Genomic DNA, 20,044 nt, shown 5'->3' with positions numbered 1-20,044 from the left:
TTCTTCACAAAAGGAGCAGTACAGGGCTACTTCTTTGCAAATTATTTGAGGATTTTTCCTCTTCATGCAACTTAATGAAAGCATCTTAAGATACCAAGTGGAAAAAAATGAATTACTTAAAAAGGCAACCCCAGACTTGAGCTATCCCATGACAGGATTGCTTTGCCATGACTGCCAGCTCAAATACTGCACAGTATATAATACGCATATTATATACTCTATATATATACATAGCAAATAAGCAAGACTTATGCCAGCATTTAATACTGCAACACTTTGGAAATAAACCACTAGTAAATATGCAACTTCCCACACCTTTCCCACCACTGCACATACAGCTATAGCTATAAGCAGCTCAGTGTTTAATGCCTGGGCTGACCTCTACTGAAAAGTCTTTGGAGGTGAGACAAGATACTCGCATACTGCCTTACAAACTAATCAGCCTATTCCTTCCCTAGATAAACCTCACTGCAAATGGACTTAACTCAGACTCCAACAATGAAGAGAAAATGAAAGCACTTCCCAACCAATGTATCTATCTGGGTTTACTACTTTAAACATCAGTAGCTTCAATCATTTTTGGCCTATATCAGCAGCATGAATGGTCTGATTCATTGTTTCCCCGTTCAACTCCCATCTGTTACTCAAAACACTCATTCCCATCTCATTGCACTATTTTTCTCTTCTCTTTTAGAAAGGACTCTTAGATACTGCATGTGCACGGTCATTACACCATACAAAATGCTGGTCTTGCTCCAACTGAAGGCAATGAGAACTTGACAGCGAGAAGAATTTAACTGATATCGCAAATATAATTCCTGCTGAAGGTAGTACACTATTGAGCACAGCACTGACATTTCAGCCAGCACTGGGCTGAAGCCAGTGTTTCAACTATCCCTGGTCTAAGGGTTTCAAAAGAGAAAGTTAAGGGAGAAGATCTACCTTAAACAGTTACTACTTATTTTTTCCAGTAACACCCCAAGAACAGCCAGCTGCAGGTCCAATCACATATTCAGCTAACCTAGCATCCCATCTCACCCAGTGGCCAGAGTAAGGCTCCCCGCTGTATGTAGACACTGTGGCAAGTTTAACAGCTTAACCACAAAGCCGTTTCATGGTGGAATAGTGGTATGAATCATATGAACGTTGGACAAGATTTCTTTGGAGAAGGCAGCAAATCAGAAAGGGTTACATTCAAAGATTTAACCTAAAGACATGTGAAGTTTCCAAATGACTTCAACTTGCTATGCAGAGACAAATGCCAGGCTTAAAAAAATGTAGTGTAGTAATGAGCTAGAAGCTGCTAGATTTGATCCTCTATGTGTAAAGTAAAATAGACTAAAAGTTAAGCAAAGAAGTTTATACTAAAGCATTTTAACTTGAATGACAATGGATTAAGAACCTGCACAAAATTACCACAGCTCAGCAGACAGATAGTAGCTTGTTAAACTATCATAAATAAAAAAACTCAGTGTGTCAGAGCCCTTAGTCTCTCAAGTCTCTTTTGAAACACTACAGAGATAATGTAGTAAGACATCTACTTCACAGTTGTATTCCAAAAGAATAACCTCTGCTTAAAGGATGCTTCACCAGCTCTAGCCCCAATTCTTATAATACCATTCCCACCACCACTACTGGCAGCCTTTACCTACAGTTCAGATTCATTTCTTCCAAGATTTAAGTATTTTATAATGCTGCAAGAACAACAAGGAACAGCAAACAGTACCAACTGCATTTCCAAAGAAATCCGTAGTTGTCCTACATCACTAGTGTACTACACACTAGAGAAGCTGCTTTTATTCCACCTCCACACTGCTCTTTTCATCATTTACACAGATTACTTGATCAGAGTATTTCACTGTACCTTCAAACGCTCCCCAATTTCTAGATCTTCTGTAGCTGTCAGCTGAACAGAAAAGTTCACACACAAATATTTTTATGTTTACTCAAGACACCTACTGAGTATGAATTTGTATGGTTCCTTTTCCCCTCCCCTAATTCTCACATAAGACACTTCTACCTCTAAAGAGACTAGCACAAAACAGTAATTACTCTATTGATAACATCCATTTCCCAATCAAGCAGGGAGTCATAGTGCCTGTAAAAAGCCTCAATAACGCACTTAAGAGGGCAATATCTCACCTAGTAGGTCCTTATGGAAATGCCATATAGGCACCTAAACTTCCATTGGGAAGAAAAGAGTAGTGATGTCCCCAGAGGGTCTGCATTTGTTTTTCTTCTGTGTGCTTTCTTGTTGCCCTATCAAGTGAAAAATCTATTCTGCTTCCTCTTTAAATAAATGCTTTGTGAAGAGACATAGTTACAAGTCAGTTATTAATATTTCAGATCAAGCATTATGTTAAGAATGCACCAACTCTTTGACTTAGTATTAGCATGTTACGGTTTAAAACTATTAGAAACTTTAAAGTACATTATACACAGTTTCTAAGATTAATCAAATATTAAGTGAAAACACCACTTCATAGCTAGAAAATGGGCTACTTTTCAATACAATAACAACATTTTAATTGCTTGAATTAAAACCAACATTCAAACGTCTTCACTACCTATTGGTGTTTATAATTACTGGAAGATGTCAGAGTTCAGCTTCAGTTGGAAAGAAGAAATACATCTACAGCAATAAAAATTTTATTCAGCTCCACAAAAAAGGAAAGTATCAACCTATAACTTATTATAATACAATACACCAGTTGCACATGATATTAAATTCAGCCGCAGTGATTAAGCATTCTCTTTGCAGACAGAAGCACAAAAATAATGACTGATCTTTTTTCTACCTGATCGACTACAGCTAACTAATTCTGCATTGTGGAATGAAAAGTGGTTTTCTGCCATAGCACCAACAACCTGTGTTGAGACTTCGCTGTATTTCCAATACCAGAGTTTAACTGAAACTACTGTTAATTACTTCATTTTTGGAGTAAAGGTCTACAAACCAGCTACAAGGGCAGCAACACTATTTAATAATCTTGACTTGCCAAGTGGATGCTCTGTGCTAAAGAAAGCACAGGTAACAACAGAATCACTTTTAATTTGCAACCAAGATGTATCACTTGACATAAAAGACTTATTTTGCTCCCAAAATCTAACAGTTTAAGTCAGTACAAGTTTCCTTTGCCAAATTTCTTTCAGGAGCACTGTAGCTAATTGTTCTTTGTGTTAGTCCAGATCTACAAGGCAGGCATGACTGCAAGAAGAGGTACAGAGGACAGGTTAGTAGTTTTAAAAAAATTCTGTATGTATGATATGATTATCACAGGAAAATTAATAATTCTCACAAAACTACTAGAAAACAGTCAGCAAAGCATTCAGTAAGATTTTAAAAGCTTTCACAGGAGGCATTCAGAAATGAAATGAAGGGGGGGAAAAAACCAACAAAGCAATGTAATACCACTGAGCTTTCAAACCTGCGCTACACAACTCAAATGTGACTGCATTCACTGCTTAGCACAGCCTCTTATCAGCATTTTCAGGAGCAAGTCTTCCCTTACAACAAGTAATAGACTGCTAGAATTGATAGAAAAATACAACAGCTGACCCACAGCTTTTACACCACCACACACAGAAAAACCCCAAACTTAAAAAGATTTGATGTAGCACAGGGAAAGCATGCTACTTTCAGAAATTAAGACGTATCACCAGCACAGAGGGGTGGGGAGATCTGCAAAAGGCAGAAACCAGCTAGCTTTTCTTCAAGCATTCACCAGGCAGATGTGAGAGCCCAGTGGCATCAGGCACCACCAGTAACAGTGTGGAAAGGGCACACTCCCAGCTACAGCAGAGGAGTTCATCTAGACAGCAAAGCATCATACGACCTGGAAAAGCTTTTCAATTGATGGAAAGAAGAGATTCTTTTGACATCTAGGTCTTCAGCAAAGCACATCTGGAGTCCCACCCCCTCCACGCACTGGATGCATGCTCATACTCACTGTGCCTTCTTTACTAGAAGGCAAAAGGGGCTGTCTGCAGCCACACAGCCGAGAGCAGGGTAAAACATTACTTTTCTGTTTCAACAGGAAAACTTTCAGAAGAGGAGGTTGCTACATTCTTAAGGCTATGTCCAACAGTGATGACAATCAGGAGCAACAAGAATTATCTATATTTGATGTGTAGTAGAGGAAAAAACAAACTCCATCATTAATATGCACAGACACCCTTACTATTCACTTCAATTTCTCAGATATGTTTTAGAAAGGACATTGTCTTTTTCATTTGAAAATGTAAGTCTTATCTCTCTACGCTATTTCAGGTATTTTTGTCCTTCCTGTCCTTGAGATTAATTTGATGTAGGAAAGCACACACTTTGCATAGGACATCGTAACCCCTATGAATGTAATTACTAGATTTCAGAAGAAGTGACCAGGCACCATCATGCAATTATTTCTTTGTTACACAAATAATTTTTAAGATGGAAGTAAGATAGGAGAAAAACATTGGTTCAGTCACCTCCAAAAGAACTCTTTATAATAATAAAAAAAAAAACATTACACGTAAGACATTAAGTTATCACATTCACACAAAAAAGTCCCCAAACCAAACAAAAACATATAATTGAAAAACCATATTCTTAATGTTTGATTCTTGGAAACAAAACTGAAAAAAAAATACCAGGTTTTAGAATGAAGCCTCCCAAGCTACCAAAACTGAAGTGTTAATAGGTAACAACATATTACCAGTTACTGAATTGTTAATAATTTTTTGAAATGCATTAAAATCAGAATCACCATTTTCTTGGTAGTGTGTCATTAATAGACCAACAATTATTTTATTTTTGCAGTAGTGCTACCAGCATAGGAAGCTGGTAGCAATCCAACTGAAAAGTTACTCTGTTTCAAGCTTGTTTCCTAGCCAACGTTAATAGAAATTGGCTTACATTACTTGACTAACCCAATAAAAGCAAGACTACTGTCACTTGATTATTAAGAGTACATCATCCATTCGATATTATAAATTATATCTGTATTTCAGCTATGTGATATCTATTCACAAGATATCCACAATATTTAATATTGTGGCATCTTATGTCCTAGAAAAGCCCTTGATCATAGCAGCAGGTTTGCTGTAGATGAAGTCTGAGGCGTAGATGGCAGCCTCACAGGGAAACCTGAAGGGTAAAACACACCGAAGTCATCATTTCCTTTTGCAAATATTTGCTTTCATTCCATCATTTAGTATATTAAGTTCATTTACCAAAATAAAGCAATGTATCCAGAAAAGAAATCTCTTGTACATGTTTTATCCAAAAAGAAACACAAAAATTAGACTGAATGCAGAGTGCAGAAAACTCCTCAGATGCACAGACCACCACCTATTCTCATTTAAAAACACAGCAATAATACACACTTCAAAAACTCAGCTAAAACCAACCCAAGAACCTTGCAATGTTCTGGAGAAGGTCACAGCAATTGGAAGATAGAGGAAAGTGCTGCTATTCTCTTACTGCAGAGGTCAATATGGACCAAGCTGGAGAAGGTAACTGAAGTGTTTGTCACCAAATATGCCTCAGGCTTTGTAAGCATCTGGACACAGATCTCCATGATTACTGCAACTGCAAACCAGCTCATTCTTAACTTGCAGAGCTGACTTTCACAGGCAGCAATGTGAATCTTCAAGGCTGTATAAATGAGGTGTCTTTGACAAGCACAGATATTCCTCCCCATAGCTACTCCATGCTGGAATACCTTCTGGGAAACGTTAAATGAGCTGCAGGCAAAACAAAATGAAGAACAAGTCATTAAACCGAAACCATGTGGCAAAATGCCGGGCAGCACGTACAAGTACAGCATGTCATTCTTTTCAACAAAACGCTGGCCATCTCTAAAACACGAAAGGTGGGCCTATATCGGTACGCTAGAGCCAAATGGCTCATTGGATAAGCCACAAATTAGGATCCGTTCATCACCATTCACCCTATTTTAGTTGGTGCTGCTGGAGGAAGGGGGAAGATGAAATGTTTTATTTTCATTTGCAGCAGAAAGAAGTAATCCACACGCAATCCAGTTCAGTGCTTACACACCAAACCAGTCATCCCTTGAAAGTACAGAACCAACATCGCTGGCCTTTGGCCTGCTGCATCATGTGAGGTCAAATACAAAGTACCCCATAAGGCAAGTTACAACACAGTTACAGAAGGTGAATTCCCAGATCCATGTGTTCTATGAAGGAGAAGAACAGACTAAGCAGTGCCTTGACATCAACATTAAACTCTAAAAATGTTTCACATTAAAAATAAGAGCAGGACACAATACCGCAGAATAGCTATTAAGACACCAAAAGGAAGTATCATTTGGGGCACAAAGGTTGATTCTATTATCCAACCGCATTAAATACACACTGCCCAAAATAAACCTGGAACTACACACAGAGACATTTACATTGTCATAAAGGGGTGCATAGGAAATCCATTGGTTTAAGTATGCTCATAAACCAATCACAATTACTATTCCAAGGACTTCAGAATTTGCTTCTTATGTATATTAGTTGAAAAGCCAACCAAAAATTCTTTTCATAGCATGGTTTATGGACTATAAGTATTAGAAATGTAAGATTTAGAGCTAAGTCACCAAGGCAAAACCAGTTTTTTTAATCCAAGGTTGAATGAATTGGTGTTATTGTCTGCAGCAAAAGGAGCTTTTCATCTCTTCAAGATGAAAGTTAGAAGCAAATATAAACTGCAGGTCGGCCACTACTAACATTAGCATGTGTTCAAAGATACACAAGAGGCACAAAAGAGCTTTTAATTTTGTCTGCTTTCACTGACAGCATAGTACATGAAGTCCTACAAAGTAAAATCAGTTACTGTCAAGTACAAGCCCCTGCCTACTTTAGGGATAGAATAGCCAAATGCTTACAACCCAGAGCAGCTCAAGTGCTTTCTGTTGCATTCAGCTGTGTTATAAGACTATCAGACACTGCTAGCTTTTTTTGTGCTTGAAATTCTTAAACTACAATTCTGGGGAAAACATGTATATCCCTAGTACTAATGAGGTTGTTATTTAATGTCATTAAAAGCCCTTTGACCAGGACTGCGTACGTGCTAGATAATGGATCAGATCCCTCTTCACAGTAATTCAATTACAACATAACTCCTTGAGCCTTCTAAAAATAAGTAGCATAATGTAAGTAGTATGACTATTAGTAAGCAAATTATGTCCAAGAATGACAGAATGACGTGAATGAGAATCTCAGTTCTTACATTTCAGGTGGAGGAGATGGCAACTTACTGGTATCAACAACTGTCTAAAAGCACCAGAAACAAGATTATCTTATTACATTTATATATGATTGTGTTTATGTCTATTATCTAAACATATTACATGGAAGTGGGAAAGAGGAAAGAGGTTTCAGCGCTTTTCTGCTTCTAAAGTTGTTTATCTGCATCTTAGCTTTCTACATACACTGAACAAAGCATAAACAGCAAAATCCCTGGTAAACGTTGCCTGTAATGCTCAAATTGCATGACCGTTGAACAATGGACAATGGACAGAAACCATTTTCTGCAAAAACAACATAAGATTACTCTCAATTGTTGAGAGGAACAAAACTTCACAAGATTTTGAATCAGTCAGCTACGATACACTTGCGCGACAAGGCTTTTATGCTATAATACTCACCTTTCCCATTGTTACTCATTTTTTTAAAAAATATTTTTTCAAAAATGTTACCTACGGAAGTGGAGGGAAGTCAAATAATCATGGGAGAACTGAGCAACCGGGATAAAACAAGCAGCTGAATAACCTCTTCACTTGGATAAGCAGCAGCTGAATAATTGCCCAACTAGCTACACAGATATCCTGGTTTGGCCCTTTAAATAACACCTGTTACATACAAAGAGAAAGTGTGCTTAAGTTTACTTGAGGTTTTCATATTTATTCATTTAAATTCATGTGCAAGACAAGAAACACCAGCAGGAGGAAAGGATTATTATGTTAAAGCACCTCTTCAAGTAAGATTTTGAAGAAGATTAGATGCTCCACTGGGTTACTTACTGCTTCTGCATTTAGCTGCAGGTAGTTTGGGAGTGTTTCCCCAACTAAAGGTTACCTTGTACATGTACCTTCTTAAAAAATTGTCTTTAGCTTTTAGACTTACTGACTGCTGGAACAGAGAACAGAAGTCATTGCCAAATAATCATTTTGGCAACACCTTTCAAATATAAGGCAAACTTAATACAAACAGGTTTTCTTGGCTACACCTAGTCTTTACAAGTAGAAACAGAATTATTCCATTATGGTTATTTCTGGCTCTTTCTCCCCCAGCCCTCTATCTCTGTTCTAAGAAAAACTCATGTCTTTTTGCTACCAGCTCCTGGTTTTATATTGGCAAATTCCAACAACTGAATTCCAGCCATCACAGCAGGGGAAAGAATCCCCCATATTTTAGAATGAACTTGGGACCTCCTACCTCAAGAGATGATGAACAAGGCCATCACAGCAGCGATACTGCATGTTCCCAAGACAACCTCTCCTTAAACAAGGCTGCTAAATTGCACCGGAACCAGCAAGCACACTGAAATCTGGAATTAAAAAGTGAATTCAGGCATAAAGATAGATTTCCAGAAGGTTTCAGCTCATGACAGAAGAATACGTCCAAATCAAACTATTCTCCCTTTTCACTCCTGATACTTAGTTTACTGACATTGTGATCATTAAAGGGAAAAAATATACTAACAAACAAACTGATACTTCTGTCAGATAAAAGAAATCCTAAAATACACAAAATTAGATCTAAGTTCTTAATTGCAAATACTTTCCTTAAATGTTTAGGAGACATCTCTTCTAAGTTAAGATCTCAGGCACTGCTTTAGAACCACCTTAGCCATTTTTTTGAACTCAAAATGTCACCTTGCTGTAGCTTACTTACAAAGCTTAAAGCTTTCACTTTATTTTAGAAGTAGTACTATTTACCTACCAAAACAGTTTACCTTCTTTCAAACTGCCAGATTACTGCGCACACACACCAAAAAAAAAAACCCAAGAGGAGCTCTTTCTGCAATTTTATTCCTGTTCATCCACATCCAGGACAGCCCCATCGCCAGTTGTGCTCACAAAATATATCACCTGTGAGGAAGATGATCACCAGCACTGACTGACTATTGCAAGCCTCAAATACCTACGTACAGAGAAGCGGACCTGAAGTTTAGTGCACCTGCTGAAAGCCAAACTGGCACCAGTGTTTCTGGTGAAGCTGTTCTACATGCAGAATAAGGACCCAAACATATGGAGTTAATAGCTCACACAGGCACTACTACACCAAAGAAAGAGTAAGTGAACACATTTCTGGCTACAAGTCTCTTAGCATAACACTGGTTCCCCATACACTTAACGTACTTTTACTGTGTCACATTCTTGTAAGTTAAAGTGAACAGTACAAGTTACAGAAACGCAGAAGTGCCAGTCCATAAAGGGTACTTTCAAACAGTAGTTGCAGTGATTATAATGCTCCTGGAAGCAGCTCTTAAGTTAAAAGTGAAACACTGAAGTTATGTCTAAGTCATTAGGGAAAAAGTTTCACTTAACCACCCAAAGCTTCAAAACAGAAGTTACCTTCTCACAGCAGAGAGTGCAGTGCTTACTGATTGACTAGAGGATTGCAAGTTTCTCCCATCAACTAGTCTCGAACACAACACCTTTGTGCATTCTTTATATTCTTCATGATCTTCTCAACAACCCCATTCCACTTCAAAGCAGGGACAGCCATCAGTTCCTTCAGGGCTTCTTCCAGAAAGTTAAGCCTTCACCCACTTCTCCCTGGGTTTGGCATGGTCATTCTGCCATTACACACTCCACACATACCAGGCCTAGGAACTCCACTTTGCTGGCAAAAGCATAACCAGAACTTGGAAGGTTTTCCTATTGAAATGATGCAGTTGAGTTCCAGGGTCACTTAGGAGTGCAGATTCATGATGTCTTTCGGTGTAAGTTGTTGCTGTAGCTGATGCATGCACAGCATTCCATGGCTGGTACAAGGCAAGGGAGGACACCTGCAGTACTGCACGGTCAGCTAATAAAAGAATGTGCTTCATAATCTATAAAAACACACCGTAGTGAAGAAACTACCCCATCAGGAAAGAAGCTATGATCTTACACATTATGTACAGGACAATTTGGCAATTAGATAACCTGGCACAAGCTCTGAACATTTAGATATCTGATCTGTAAATAGTTAAATTTAAGCATCTCTCAGAAATTAAATGCATGAAATAATTCTAGCTATAATTTCTCAGTTTCCACTAAATGTGGTGCCAATATACCAAGACAACTTCGATACTGAAAGGTTTAGTGTAAGGGAATAATTTCATCTCCCCAAAGCCAGCCAGAAGCTGAAGTTGACAGACAAGAGTACTAAACTTCCAGTTTCCATAGAAATGGAATTTGGATCAGTACAGAGATTTCAGAATTTAAAACCAAACACACTCCATGTTAAAATCTCTATTCCAACATTCACTTTCCTGCGCAACAAGGGTTCAAGACAGACACAAACGCCACAAATTAGTGACCTAGTACCTCATCCTGACTTGTGGCTCCTCATTTTCATTTAGAGGCAGCCATCCCCTTCTAACCACGCACCATTGTGGTCAATTTAGTGGAAGTCAGACAAACTTTATAATCATGACACTATCCCAAAACTGTGCTTTTGGGAGGACAGATCAGTTACTAGCTGCACAATGCTAATACAGGGGAAATCAATGCTTCACAGCCCAACACTGAACCACACTAAACCAGGAAAGTTGTACCATACAACTCAACCGCAAAGAACAATCAGTGGTGGGGGGGGTGGGGTGAGGATCTCATTTTTATTGTTGATATGACCTACCAGAAGAGCACAGCAACAAAACAGAGATTTTTAAACTGGAAATCTATCTCCTTTAGGCAAGAACCAAAAAGGTGTGTTGTACCACCCCTAATGCAATGCTTCTGCAGCAACGATGGCCCAGTGCTGCAAGGGAGAATTCCAGCTTGTTGATTACAACTGCAGCATGCTCACTGGCAGCTAGAACGATTTGCCTATGGTATTTATGGCTCCTGTTCCTTGTGTTTGGCAAAAGCTGAGGAAGAGTAATTTTCTGGAAGTATTTACATTGATTTTGCAACTGATGACAACACTCCATCTGCTCTCAAACACTTTGGTGCCTCTGCCAATTTCTTTCCTAATGTATTGCTTTCTCCAAGCTTTGGCAAGGTTTCTCTAGTTCCTGAACTCTGTTCTTTCACCAGGTTTGAAGGGACCATTTCAAGTTATAAGAACTTGAGGTATGAACATCTAACCCTATGCCCTAATTGCAGATCAGCAAACAAGTAGACAGGATTTCAAACTACGCCCTCTCAAAACCACCACCTCCAGAAGCCTGAGGATATGGCCGATGCCTTCAACAGAGCTTTAAAAATCCCTGAAATGAAAGGGTCTTGAGGTCATTTAGGAAAAGCAGAAATTAAAAAGAACAAAACCCAATTCATTCTTCTAAGAAAAGCCCAAAAGCCCCCTGGAAATCAACATTTCACCTAGTATTTAAAAATGTAGCCAAGTAAAGCAACCTCCTCCCTACAGCAAACAGTGGGCTACAAAAACTTGAGATTTGAAGTTCTTAGCCAGCAAGCGCAATTCTATCTGCAAAGTTTGTGGTATAAATTGAACAGATGGAAGGATTCCATTTCCACCTGTCTGCCTGACCCCTTTCATACCGAGTCAAACACTACAAGAACCAGCAACAGCAAAGATTTGAAAGCTTGAATTTTCTTAACGAGGCAGAAGCATCCACAAGTAAATTCACTGCTTTCTCCAGTTTTTATTCAATGATCAGGCTACCTTTATGTCATGCGTTACAATTCAAGACAAAGTATTCCTAAGAAACATAATAGCTCATTTTATAGCATCACATAAGTGAAATACTGCAAAATCTGATCTTTCTAAGAATCCACCATAGAAAAATGGATTGCAAGGTCAGAGATTCCTGAAAAGTGACTGTAACTTCCAGCAGCTCATAGAAGAATTGTAAGTATTTAAACCCCAAAGGGCTGAGACAAACTGCTTAAGTTTGCTCATCTGTTTCATTTGAAAGTAAGTAGGTTACTGTGAAATGGTGTCCCTAAGAAATAATCCCAAGAGGATGAATGCAGAAAAATACTTTAATCCCTTTTGTATCATTACAAATGTGCATAGATTTATTTACTATTAGGCTCAGTCCAGAGATAACTCTGATCTGTTGTGTACAGGTCAGATTAGGCAATCTAAAGGTTTCTTTTGGTACAACACCTGTCTCAAATTATCTATCCTGTCTGTTGACAACAAAAGAAAGAATTTGCTTGTAAACACAACAATCCTTTCTTCAATGATTTGCTTTTTTCTTCTCGTTTCACTGACCACCTAAATCGAAGAAAAAAGCAAATCATGGCAAGGTAAGAGTCAGGTGTCAGCCTTATTCCACTGCTGCAATTTGTCTTTGTTACTTTTAAAACTCAGGACCACAGTGATAAGCCCAGAAATAACAATGGATTTGAAATTAGCTTTTTCTCTTCCAGGAGCCCCACAGTATGTAAGCAACTTACTGCTTCAAGTTAAAGGCTTTGAGAGAAATTAAATGCTGAAAAGGTTTTGAAATGACCAACTTCTTTGTATTTTGGCATTAGACTGAGGTTTGCCTTTGTATCAAATAAAAGACCAATTCAGCAGCTATATCAAATACAGCAGCTTGTTTTGGCAACCTCATTTTTAGGAGATCAGATTTAGCTACTCAGCTTTAATACTCTTGTTTTTGAATTAACCATCTGTTCTGTAACATTTAGACAGACCTAGTAAAGTAGGATGTCAGTCTCTGGGATCTTGGGGCTAGAACACACATACATGCCCACAGCAGGCAAAGAGAGCCCATCAAAACAAGCATCAGCCTTCCCAACTAGGAAGTTATCCTGTTGATTTTCATATCTAGTCCGTGGTATTGTTTTATCTAATTAGCAAGAGGAACTCAGGCCACCACAGTACATGTTTTAATTAACATAAAAAGGGAACAACTTTAAAAGGCTTTTGTAACAAAAAGACTATTTACAACAGCTGTAGGTCAGATCTTAATCTAGGCCCTTTTAAGAAGATTGCCAAAAATCTAACCATGCTGTTCCACTGTAAATTGTCACTGTAAAGAAAGTGCAGAATTCCTACATGAGAAGATGCACTTAAAAAGCTATCCATAGGCAATGATAGGTATCTTTAAAGTACAATTGCTGTGAAAGTATGGAAGCTCCCCCCTCCTTTCAAAAAGGCATATACAAGCATACAAATGCTCTCTTAAAGTTACATCAAAAGCAACACCTGTAAACCCTGTCTTGTTAACCTAGTGAACTTTTAACAAACACTTTAATCAATTGATCCCTTTAAGAGAAACACACCATGAAGAAGTCATTTGTTTCTAGCAGACTACTGACACAAGTGGCTAAAAGATGGCCAAAGTATGCTACAGAAATATTTGACAAGCTCAGAGTTCCCGGATGTTTAAACACTCCTTTGCTATTTAAAAAAAAAAACTGTTCCCATACTACCAGTGCATTTCCATTTACGTTATCTCCAATATCATGAATACTATAGTTTGCAACTGATACTACTACAGTAGGCTCTCCGAGATTTAGTATGTCCTACTTCCACAACACTGTCAGTCATAAGAACTTACTAGTCCCAGACAGACACTTAACTGACCTCCAAGAGCTTCTTACCAAAGCCAGTACAAGTGCTTTTACAACAGCTCTGGCAACAAGCCTGCATATTGTAAGGCTGGTAGCACCAAAGTACTACAATGTGTATTTCAACTCTAAATGGAAGTATTGAAACTACAATCCTTATAGACGCAGAGCCTACTACAATTAACTTTTGTTCCCATCCATCTTCACAAGAAAAATCTCAAAATAAAATCCATCGAAAGACCAATACAGAGCAATTTACATATTCCCTCGCTCCTGCAGGGAATAACTTCTGTTCATTGCACACTAGCTTTCCACAGCACAGATGATCATATTTGCAGAACTACTTAGCAGTGGCTCAGTTCCACTGCAGCCCACCTCAACCAGCATCAGGCCGCTGTCCAAAAATCAGCGTCATGTGTGTGTATTCAGAAGTCCCATGCTCAAATTTCAAGTCACTTTTCACTTCTGCGTAATACACTGCTTTTTAGTGAATAAACTAAAGAGCTAAGCTATGAGCTTCCAACACAAGCTAGCAAGCAGTTAAATCAAGTCTTAACCTTTTACCAAAAATCAGGAAGCAAGACATAATTCATCAATAAACCATTCTGAGACACCAGTGACCCCAAATCACTATCTAATCTGGATTTAGAAAATAGACAATATCATTAGGACTGATAACTATTGATGCACATGACTAAACCATTAGTAGAGGATGCCAGAACATACTGCTATTCTGAGATTTCCCTTTAAACCTCCCCCTGACTCAGTATAGACTCTATTAAATAAACTTTTCGTTTACTGATTTTTAAATTAAGAAACGAGAGTTTGAAATTCAGGTGCCTACACATAGGTAGCTAAACACATGCTGTGATGCTCAGGTATTTGCCAAACTGTCTAAGAACTGATGCTGTAGTTGCTGAGCACTTTTTTGCACAAGTGACCATTTAGTGAGTTTGCTTTGTGTTCCTGCTGTAGTTTCAATCCATCTCTACTCCACCTACTATTGCCTTATTGCAAGATTATTTCACCTTTAAGTAAAATAATGAAGAATTAACTTCCCCCCCACCTTTCTCTTAATAGTATGTTCTACCATTGTTTTACCAGGGGGAGGAAATAAATCAGGTAACTGAAAGGAAGAAATTAAGGTTTCCATGAAAAAGGTACACAAAGCAATGTATTTTATCAACTGTATAAAATTTGCACATTGGTACTTGAACCAAAGGGGAACCCTTTCCCTCAGCAAATAAAATGGCAATAGAATGGTTTGATCAAGGATTTAATTTCAAGAAAAAATTCTGAGGATGTAGTACCCAGTGAAGCACAGGGTATTAAACATTTTTTCCCCTTCAACTTCATTAAAAATTTGTTCTTCTCCTTCCACTTCAAAGCTTGTAGCTGAAGCTTGGTTGGGCCCAGAGTGGGATGTTTCTGTAAGTCTCAGTTATCATCAGTGAATTACAGGCTCGTATGCGACAGGCTGCACAAGCCTAACTACACGCAAACACCCACTCTGCTATTCCTTCACAAAGGAAGTGGTGCGTGAACAAGTAGACCTGAAATCTTGGATCCATTATCAGGCATATGCTTTTTCCATATGCACCTTACTCAAGTATATACATACACCAATTAAGAGAAAGATCTCATTGCTCCTTTCCTATAGAAAAATCTGTATTTTTAACTCGTTATAGGTCTCCTAAGGTGAATGTATAAATCAAATTTTGTTAAAAAGTATCCTGAACAAAAGTTTTTTTTTTTCTTCTTAGTCAATACATTTTGCATTATCATCTCTAATGTTCACTATGTTTATAGCTTTTATCTATTAAATAATTCACAGGGAAATTCAATATATTATACATCTGTGACAAGTTTCCCTAAAGCACAGTTTGTCTGCTGCACTCAAATACAGAATCATTAGATTCCATATAAAAATTCAGCTTCTGGAAAATTGAGAACTTGGCCTAGAATTTAAAGGAAGATCACATCAACTTGCCCTACTCCATCTCTTCAAAGATTCCGCAGTGGCCAGAAAAAATGGACACAAAGTCCTGAATGTGCTGCATTTATCCAGCAGAAGTGCTATGAAAATAAGCAGAAGTATGTTACTAAAAAAAAAAAACCACCGCAACTTAAGAGCACAGACTTATTTACACTTCTGGTTTAATTGCTGGAAGTATCAGGAAGGCAGTCTTATTACAGCTGATGTTGCTTGTGTGGTAAACACACCTCTTAAAGAAAAGAAACGAGATAACAGAATTGTTCACACTGGAAGGAGCCCAGCCTCCTGCCCAAAGCAGCACCAACACTCCGTTCAGACCAGGTTGCTTTCACCAGCTGGATCTTGAAAACTGACTAAAAGGGTGAAAATGCTTCCCCAGAAAACGAAAGCCTCTAATGCTTTAGATATGGTCATTACCAATGACATAGTTCAGAGATGATTCACTCAGACTAGCCCTAAGCCAGTAACAAATCTTGATCATTTTGTTAAATACTTTTACAGTTAATGAAGTTCAGAGTCATTCAATTACTCCAGTTTTCCAAAGCATTCCAAGAAGCATCCCCCATTAATGCTTAAAACATTTTTAAGTCAGTCATGTTCACTTACAAGTGAGTCATGGGTACATCTGTACAGGCAGAGTTGAAGCCGAGTCTCAGAAGACAACTAGCGTTGACTCATTTAAATAAGTAACTGGCTTTCTCACAGCCTGGGACCAGTGTCTTTATGTGGAATAAGTCAACTTGAATTTCATAGGAATAACCAATGCAAATAAGTTTGCATGTTAGTTTTTAATATGAATTATCAAAGTGGCATCACCTCCCCCCCTCAGTTCAAGATACAACACAAATTAGTTACCACAGACAAACTCAAATAAGCAAAGACACAAAAGTAAATCACTTATGTAAGTGATTTGTGTCACAGTTTGCTTGGAGACGATGGTTCCGATTGACATGCACCACACCACTCTCTACCTTCTTCTCTACCAACCACATCTCTGATGCCTCAAATAAGCTTCAGGATTTATTCACTGTGTCTAAGGACATCTCACATGAAGACCAACTTACTTGTTCTTATATATAGCACAGTTTTAATAGCTTAATTTTACACAATTATTTTACACATAATTTTACAGGCCTACCTAAATCCATACAAAACCCCCACATCTGTTAAATGTTTGTGAAGCAGCTCATTTCATATATAGATCTCAGGAGATATAAGATAAGTGACTTGATACATTTGGGAGTTTCAATACTCTCAGAAATACTAAACTTGGCAATGATTAATTTTAAAAAATAAAAAAAAAAAAGACAAAGAAACAGCCAGCAGGGTATCAAAGTATTAGCCTATAATCACAAACTGCATCTCCTCTTGCTAGCCCACTCTCAAGACCAAACCAGAAGAGTAAGAGGCAGGCAACTTGGTATCACACAGTTCACCAGCAGCACAGAAGGTCAGAAAGAAGGCTTCTTTCCTGAGGGTGCCCTACAGCACATGAAACTACAGAGAGATCAGTATGCTCCCATCAACAAGCACTAAGGACAAGCTCTGTGTAGGGAAACGACCTTAGCCAGAGAAGAATGTTCTACTTGCTCTAAGGATGATTCTTCCTCAAGGTCTTCCAGATAACTCATGCTGTTGAAGCTTATGCAAATATTCACTATGTACCACTGCAGTCCTTCTGGACAGTTCATTTTTGATTAAGGCATTATATTCCATATCAGCAAAGCCATGAATAAAAGTCTTAAATAAAAGTAACCAAATTAATAAAATGATAGGACTTTTGAAATAACTGAGAATTGAACAAAAAAAATGAGATTTACATAAGAGGCAAACGTAGACACAAGTCACAAGTTCAGACATAATCAAGCTCTACCTCAGGTTCACAGACTGTCAAATTAGTCTGAACAAGTAAGTACTAGCAGTGGAAACAGTGTTATGAATTTCATAGACATGTTTGGCCTTCATTTTAGTGAAATTAAGTCACATGAGCAATGCACAGAAAGAACACATCTCAATACATGCACAGGGTTCAGTGTGAATAACGCCTTTGAGATGAACAGAAACTATTTGCATGCAAAGAGTGACAAGGAATAGAAGGTAACCAGTCAGACACCCTGATGATGGGCTCAGCATAGCAAAACAGAACCTAAAGTTCTTTTTATAAAAAAACTGGTGGGTAAAAATTTCTCACAAAATACTCCCATCCATTTGCTACTGCATGAACTCTAAAACACCAAGAGTAGAAGCTTGCAAAATAGTATTATTTGTTCTTTACTTGTGATCTTTTGAAAGTCTGTATTAATTCTCAACATCAAGAGTAAATCCATTGCAGGAAACTATGACCAACTTTTTCCTAAAAAAGGGCTATAAAAATACACAGAAGTCAAACTACTCACTGGATTGCCTTGGCTTTAATGTCTACTACTAAACTTGATGTTTAAGTGAAAGACCCATGTGGGGCCATATAGCTATTTGTTTTTCTAATGACACTTCAACAAGCACAGGACTGGCTATAAAGAACTGGTTGCAGAAGTTAGTAAGACAGGGAAAACACACAGAGCAATATGAAAACAGTGGATATACAGCAAGATTATTTCAAAACTCCATCATGCATAAGAACACACAAACCCTCATAAAAAGCCCTGTATGCCTTAACAGCATTAGAGCACTGGTCATTGCAGTAGCTATCTGGTAGGAAAAGGTAAAGTAGGAGTTGCAGGAAAAGATGTTATAAGAGTAGTCAGAATCTTATTTGCCACACAGCATCTAGGTACCGACTCCAAAACTGCACTTTAGATACGTACTTCACAGCTACTAGAATCAACAAGGTACACTAACAATTAACCACTACCTCTGAAACCAATTAACAAGCTTGTAATGTAAATACCAAAGCTTCTAGTTGGCGCTTTTGACATAACCGTGTCTACTTACAAGATGAACCTTTCCTTTGACACTTGGTCCGTAAAAGGTTGTTCATGAAGTACTGTTGCCAAGTATGCCATAAGAACATTAAGTTTTAGATTTCTCTTTGCTTGAGCTTCTTGCCAGCAGAGATGCTGTAGTTTAGCTACGTGCATGCTGCTATTCCAGCTCAAGGTGTTAGGTAAATCAGGTTAGCTTTATATCTTTTACAGATGTTTTACTCTGACTTGTACAACAGCCACAGCATGCAGGTACTGTTACTAACAGTTATAGCAACTCATAGGTGGCATCTTGTTTGACCATCATAAACTTACACTTATGCCTTTGCAACTTCAAAATAGCATCTGGCTGTTAAGCATTTCAGAATACTGAAAGAAGTAGTTCTGTCAACACACCAGTTACTCAGGTCATGGGTTGCAGAGCAGGACTTTGTTGCAGTGCCATCTTTCTGGGATTGCCAGTCTCCATGACTCTGGATGGGACACACACATATCAACTACTGATTTAAGGTCTAATTAGTCATCTAGTAGCTATACATTTTACTTTTTCATTGAAAAAGCCACTGAAGTAGTAATTGGATATCCAAAGGAAGTTTGCCCTTTAATATTTAATTAAGGTTTATACCATGAATGAAGCATCTCAGATAGCTCCCTTCTCAACAATAAAATCAAATCAGAGATTCTTGCCTGCCCAGTACTTGAAAACCCAGCAAAGAAGAGGCTCAACAATTCTGCTATACATCGTGACTTCACACTTTATGATCATCACAGGGGACTGGAACAATACCATCCACTAATCCAGAAAACCAGTTTTCTTTTTTCCATTACATACCAGTTTCAAATGGTGTCTAAACTTCCTAGCTGTGGGGCTCAGAAGCCAGCCTCTTCTTGTAAGCCCCAGAGCTGGAACCCAAGTCCTGTTGGGCTTGGGACTCCACATGGGTGATGGTGCATGAGAGAAGCATCCTCTAGTCACAGAAGCCACCTACCCATGTCATTCCATTGGGCAACAGGATCCATTCTTAAAACTGGGGGATGATGAGAAATATCCCACCTGATGGAAAGCTGGGAAGCCATTACCCACCTTTTAATGTCGGAGAACACTCTACAAAAGGAATGTAGGGAGGACATTTCAGATATCGCAGAACAATCTTCTCGTTTCATTTTGTACTGTTATAGCAGAACAATCTTCTGCCTACCACATGCTTTGTGGCCATGTGACAAAGAAAAATAGAGGTATTCTTAAAAATGGTGTATACATTGAATGCTATTCTCATTCATAGTAGTCAAGTCGAAAATAATGGAGGCTAGTTTGAAATGTTGTCTTCCAAAGTAAAACACAGTGTCCAGAAATCATCATGGACTATTAAATCATGGTCAGAGAGCATACAGATTTCTAATTATTTAGGCTTCTGCATATGCTTCTAGAATGACAAATA

General features: G+C 38.2%; 1 protein-coding gene across 2 annotated transcripts in view; it reads right to left on the bottom strand.

Annotated features, from left to right (window-relative positions):
* The window catches only part of RASSF8 (Ras association domain family member 8), an 89,559-nt gene that overhangs the window by 60,208 nt on the left and 9,307 nt on the right, over window positions 1-20,044 (bottom strand). Inside the window, exon 2 of one of the 2 annotated variants that reach the window (XM_056340777.1) lies at window positions 8,425-8,536. The exons of the other annotated variant lie outside the window; for it this stretch is intronic. The gene's annotated coding sequence lies outside the window, so the exon portion shown is untranslated. The remainder of the gene's footprint in view (window positions 1-8,424; window positions 8,537-20,044) is intronic. 2 annotated transcript variants of the gene reach the window in all.

The sequence above is a fragment of the Falco biarmicus genome, chromosome 5 (genome assembly GCF_023638135.1).
Source record: "Falco biarmicus isolate bFalBia1 chromosome 5, bFalBia1.pri, whole genome shotgun sequence".
NCBI classification, from domain to species: domain Eukaryota; kingdom Metazoa; phylum Chordata; class Aves; order Falconiformes; family Falconidae; genus Falco; species Falco biarmicus.
The sequence above is the reverse complement of the archived record's forward strand: the minus strand, read 5'-3'. Positions and strand labels throughout refer to the sequence as shown.